At 32.3% G+C, this 6,608-nt stretch overlaps 1 pseudogene; it reads right to left on the minus strand.

Annotated features, from left to right (window-relative positions):
- Positions 1-3,120: 3,120 nt before the first annotated feature.
- LOC133799920 (uncharacterized) lies at positions 3,121-5,834 on the minus strand (annotated as a pseudogene).
- Between the last annotated feature and the right edge of the window lie 774 nt (positions 5,835-6,608).

Below are 6,608 nucleotides of genomic sequence, written 5' to 3' on the forward strand. Positions count from 1 at the left end.
AAATCTAACTTGTCCGATGCAATTGTTTAAATTCTACAGCCAGACTTGAATGTGAGGGAAAAGATACTAATCCTAATTGACACATGGCAAGAAGCCTTCGGGGGACCTCAGGGGAGATATCCTCAATACTATGCAGCATATAATGAACCGAACGTTGTTAGTTTATTAAATGTTATTTTAGCATGTTAAGCTTGATACACAATTTTCTCTTGTTAATTACTTCGTCAGCCAACGCATTTGGGCAAAAGCTTATTTAAGTTGATTAAAGTGTAAATATCATATGATCAACCTTTTTTTTTTTGCTTTCTGCTTTATGTGAGATATGCAATAGCATGGGTTGCTGATGAATGTGAATGTTAGTTATACATGGTTATACTAGCCTACAAGGTATATATATGCTGAAGTTGAATCCCTTAGTGTTGTCCTTGATGCTTAAGTTATGATGAATGTTTTGCGTCTGTGTTTGGATGGGTTGTATTAATTCTATGTGTTCCTTTTTCTGTTTAGAGTTTTTATAGCTAATGTGCTACTACAGTATTTGGAAAGGAACCTATTTTGATTTCTTAACTCACTTTTATAATAAAGTATTCTAAGTAATCTATGTATAAATATATATCATAGGCTGCTGGAGTTGAATTCCCACCTCGAGAAGAGAGCAGTGTACCATTCTTTACTCCACCCCATACCCAGCCAATAATTTCTCCTTATACTGAATACAATGATGCTGCTATTGAGGCCTCTTTATAGTCTGATGCTTCAGGCCTCAGGTAAGGTCTCGATGACAACTGACTTTTGTTTGTCATAAACATTTATTCAAATTCTTGGTACTTATTAGGTTTTATTTTCTTATATTAAACACAAGATAGATGCAAAATAAATTTCTAGCAAAGACTAGTTTTTTTTTTATTAATAAATCGGGATATGATTCTCCTTCCACCCATGTTTTCCTGGACATGTTCAATATAATTGAATTTTTATGTGGGAGATACATCCTTTGATGCGTAATTGTACTTCAGATTTGCAACGGTCTGACTCATGTAAATGTAATTATACTAATAAAATTGAAGTCAACACCCGATCATTGAACTTGTTCAAGTAATATTCTAAGGGAAAAAATGTGGTAACCACTTAACAACCCTGCTTACAGACCTAGGTATTAGCATTTGATTAGAGTTTGTCGTGACTCTTTTTTGGTTCCTTATCTCACCTTTAAAGGACAATCACCACCAAAGTGTTACCTCATTAAATTATCATATTTTTTTCTTAGTTATTTAAATTAAGGGTGAGGAAATACCATTATATCACTACCACATCAAAAGTTGACGATTTTTTTTATCTCAGTTGTAAACTTGAAAAACTTGGTTATGCATCTTGTGATCACTGTAAAATTGTTCCGTGCAATTAGCTTCCTATTCAATATCAAAGAATTCATATTGTAGCACTTTTTTTTAAATTTTCTTTATGAACATAGCTTAACTATTAGAAGAATTTATGTAATGGAGAGTTTTATTGTGGGTCAAATTTATATAATTCACGGCTCAAGTAAATGTCTGGGTGCATTGTACAAAAGAGAAAAAGTTAACTTTTCATTCTCCTGTGAGAAGTAAATGGCTGTTTCTATTTATTTCTTTCTCAATTTAGTTTTTCTGCTGCTTTTGCTGCCTCTTGTCGTTGTATTTAAGAGTTTTGTTGTTCTTTTTATTTTCTGAGCTCTAGTTTCCAAGGACTCTATAGTGGTTTTGGATAGTTTCTTGGTTGTAAGAGTTGTAATTTTTTTTAATGATGACTCCTAATTAAAGGTCGAATGATGTTGATAGTTTATTAATTGGTATGTAAATTTGCTTTCATTTTAGTGGCTTCATTGGATTTCAAATTGGAAGGAACTTTATTTGCAGCAGTTTGCAAGAGGTATGTTCTCTTTTATTTTTGTTAAAATATTTTGCAAATGTTAGAGGAGTTTGAATATCTTAGATATTCATCCATAGTGAAGTAGGTCCTGAGATTATTATTATTGTGTGCTGCGGTGATAACGGAAGGTTGAGAACTTGTGTGTCTTAGTCAAGTAGGTTATGAGAAATTTGTGTGCTGCGGCGAGATAAGGAAGAAAACTTGTGTGTTGTTTGAATATTTTGAATTGATAATGATTGATGGTTGGTTAATAAATATGGCTGAAATGTTTTCTGATTTTCTGTTAGTTATTTGATGTATATCTAATAAACTTCAAAAACTCAAAGAAATTTGAAAGTAGAATCCAAACCCATGTGGGGAAATGTATTAGACTAATTATAAAAATAGCTTCATGCAATTCAAAAACTTGGGTAATAAAATGTAAAACATTTTTTAGTGCAAGGCCAGCACATAAAATTTTTTAGTTTGAATATATACATCAAAAACCAAATACAAAAGAAAGAGTAACATCCCATTAACAAAAGAACTATTTATGAGAAAAGGAAAAAAAAACTCAATTGAAATATGATACAGGTTCTAGGCAACATGTAATTAGTAATAACCCAAAAAAAATTATACTACTCCTCTCAAGATGTATTGTAACTCACATGATATAGACAACAAAATTCTGAAACCTCAATGAAAAACATAATAACACCTTTAATATGCATATTTTTTAGGCAAACTTCCCCTTTTAACATTAGATAGATTTCTCCTCTTTACTCTACAAGAATGCTAGCCATTATGGGGAGAAAACATCTGACGCTGTTGTTTTCAGTGAAAAGAAAGAAACAGTTGCTTTGCCACTTCATTGAACTTCCAATGGAAAAAACAATAATTTCAAACTTTTAAACATGAAAAATGCAGCAGCAAAGTGTGTCTTGACTTTGCTGTGCTGACACCAATTAGCTAACTTAGTAGTTACTAATTTGATCATTTCTGGCCAATAGAAATATAGCAGAATATTCCTAAAGAAAAGAAAGAATAGAATACAAAATTGAGTTTACAAGAACCTGTGCATTCATGTCCAAGAGAAAAGTCACTCACAAGACAAGAAACATGCACATTCAGCAATATAAAATACATGCTCAATCACCTACATTTCAGAATTAAAAGTCAACATATGCCTAAGTTTCACAAGGCTATTAAATTTATTCTAAAGAAAACTCAAAATCGCCATTAAGTCCCTAATATTCTACACTTGTAATGTAGTAACAACACTGTCACCTATATTTTACAGCCCCATCCTTCAGATGAAATCAGCTAGACACTATTTTAAAATAGAAGCAATGATCATATAACTGAGACATATAGAACTTTTGCGTACCATAAGAGCCTTAATATTTTTCCTTGGACGACTTCTTCGAATCCTAGAAACGCATGGAATCTGAACCCCAGATCCACCAAGAGAGTCCAAACGTGTCAACGTGATTCTCTCATTAAAAGAGACACTTTTAACAGGTCTGAGACAAGATTTCGGAGAGGTCCATCCAAATCCAATATGTTTGGCAAAGCTATGCACTTTTGGGCTATAGTCTCTTGATTCAGCTTCAGAAAGCTCTTCTATATATCTCTTTGTGGGCTTCCTAACCCTCTTTCCAGCTCTCTGTTCTGCGTGAAGATCCTCAGTTTCAAAGTCAAACTCAACACTGTCATCGAATCTCTTTCCTGAAACAAATTCATGATCTTCCATTTGAGCAATCACAGTTAGTTGGTGAATTCTTGGAGCTGTTGATTGCTTCAACTGCCAACTCCTTAGCAGATATACCTTCTGCATTCTTACAGCTTTCTTCATTTTCCTTATTGACCAATTTGTTGTCCTTGATTGTGAAAGTTGTGGTTGCAACATCACAAGAATTAGTCAACCCCATTGCAATCCTCCTCTTAAGCCACAATTTGTCTTTGACAGTAGTTTCCCGCCCAAAAGTTGCTTTGAACAATTCATGAAGTTCTTTAATTGAGAGGTTGTCCAAGCATATTTCCCCCTTCCACTTAAAAAAATCAGGTTTTCGATTATTACAAACAACAGAAGTTGATGGCCCAATATCTAGTTGTTCATCTGAAGGTTTAGATAACTCCTCAATGCTCCCAGACAAATTCTTGCAATTGTCATCAACAGTCGGTGCTGACGAAGGGACAACTTTCTGCATGCAAATTTAAGAGTAGAACTTCTTATCAATACAGGCAATTTAACACACTACACTAATAAAAAAAACCCTGCTGTCTGCATTCATAAAAGCAGAATAATCATCAGGAGCTCCACGGGATATGTGGAGTCACACTTCCTATTTAACTTTTGGTAATATCACTTGAATGTACAACAAAATATTTTTACAACCGAGAAGGACTCAAGAAATTTAATCGATTATATTGAATTCATGTAAATAAACAATGCACTACAAGACAGCTACCACATCATGAATAGAACACTAAACTTCAAGCATTTTAAAACTTGTTATTACGTTTTACTAGTACTAGTCTCCACCCCAATCCACATTAAACACCTAAAATTGATTAGAGATCAAAATGCTATTCAATTGGAAATTCTTTCTAAAAGTAATTTGTTAAATACCCACTAATCAATGAAAGCTCAAACTGAAACACAAGAAAACCACAATAAAAATACTAGAGTAACAACAACAACAAAGCAACCACATACCTCGAGACTCAAAGTCAACTTTTCATCATCAGCTTTCACATTACTGGAATCAGGCAAATCTGGCACATAATGATGATTAAACGTAAACATCAACGTGGGACAAAATTTTAAAACTATGAATAACATTAAAAAAAACAATAGAAATATAATAAATAATCACATGATAACCAATCTTAGTCTACAAGACCAGATAAACCTTCTATCTCATTATGAATATAATTCTGTTATTTGCACTAAATTGAAGAGAGAGAAAGAGAGAAGAAAATCTACATAAAATATTGCCCTAGTGATGATTTTAAAAACAGCCTTAAAATTCCTAAGAAATGGGAAAGAAACGATCAAAGCCACCTATTCAGACTGAAAAATTGAGCTTTAAGACATCTACAAGAAAACTGAAGTGGAAGAGAACCCATCATTTGCCCCCTTCTTCGAAAAACAAAAAGGCTAAAATCTTTGCAGTTGATAGATACAGAAGTCTTCACTTGATTCTGAAAACTATATACATTTTGTGTAGCTTGTATAATTTATGCACAATAATAGTAATAGAAAAGGTAGAAATAAATAAGTATAAATATGAGATAATGGTAACATGAAAAACCTTCTGAACTTTCCAACTGAAGCCTCTCACTAGCAAAACCTTCACTCGACAAGCACTCTGCATTCTTCCCACCATCCACAACATCATGCATTTAAGTTTTGTCATCTACAAGAAAATCCTCAACCTCCATTACTGCATCATCTGTTGCAGGAACAAATCTCCCATCACCTTCAACCTGAATCGCAGAATATTGAAGATGGTGGAGGGGAGAGGGGAAGATTAGAAGAAGAAGAAGAAAAAAAAGCAACTCATAGAGTTTGCGCAACAAAAAAAACAAATCATATACAGCAATTCTCATCCCTAGCCCTGTAAAAAACATTACACTTATCAAATAATGGCTGCCAGTCACATTGTGCAGGTCATTAATATCAACAAAATAAAACCATTATACAAGATAGTAAATCTGTTTCAAAATATCTAACACACTTTGTCCATAAGTGAAATGAACAAGATTAATAAGAACATTAAGGAGAAATGTACCCGAACAAGCTTGTATACAACTGGATCGGCAATATACTTGGGCGAAGACAAAGAAGAGGTACTGTTTTCAAAAAACCCACTTTCTTCAAACTTCCATTCATCACTATTCTCAACTCCAACCACTGTTTCCATGATAAATCCACCACATGAAACTCAAACACACCAACTGTAGTATCATAAGGATAAAAAAAACAGAAACAAAATGAAAAACTTTTAAAATACAGGCTACTATAATTAATGCAATATATATAATTCACAATAAAGCAAATAATAGATTATAGGTTTTTTTTAAAAAAATCTTATCTTATACAAAGTTTACAAACTAAAACAATAACAATACATGAATCTTTGGCTCATAGTACTAAAATACAAAAAAGTAAACAATAAAAAATCATCAAATTCATATTCCATTAAGAAGAAAAAGGATAAAAGATTTCATATTTAAGGCCAAATATTAAACTTAGGTAAAATCAGCAAGAAAATTAAAGAATCTTAATCGTTCAAAATAAAAACAAACAAACATTAATACTATATCAAAAAAAAAAATTATTAAGAATATAATATTTATATAACTAAATAGAAAGATTAGAGAGATTCTCATAATAAATATATTTCTTCCACATAAAAAGTATACAAATAACTGAAGTTTTTTATTGTAGTTTTCCCCTGGTCAAGACAAGTCATTTTCACATGGTAGTTTAATGTTCTGTTTGTACCCCAGGAAACTAAACTTTTTATCGTATTCCAGTTTGTTTTTCCAATAAAATCTCTGCTGATAGTGTTGTGAATCCTTAATCAAATACAATTGATCAAATAGCTTAAGAATAATCTTATAGAACTTTAGACAGAGAAAATTAAAAAACAGAGGTGAGAAGAAGAAGAGAATTTGAATGAAATAGCCACTTTCTTTATTGCTGAATATCA

Source organism: Humulus lupulus, chromosome 9 (genome assembly GCF_963169125.1).
Source record: "Humulus lupulus chromosome 9, drHumLupu1.1, whole genome shotgun sequence".
NCBI lineage: Eukaryota > Viridiplantae > Streptophyta > Magnoliopsida > Rosales > Cannabaceae > Humulus > Humulus lupulus.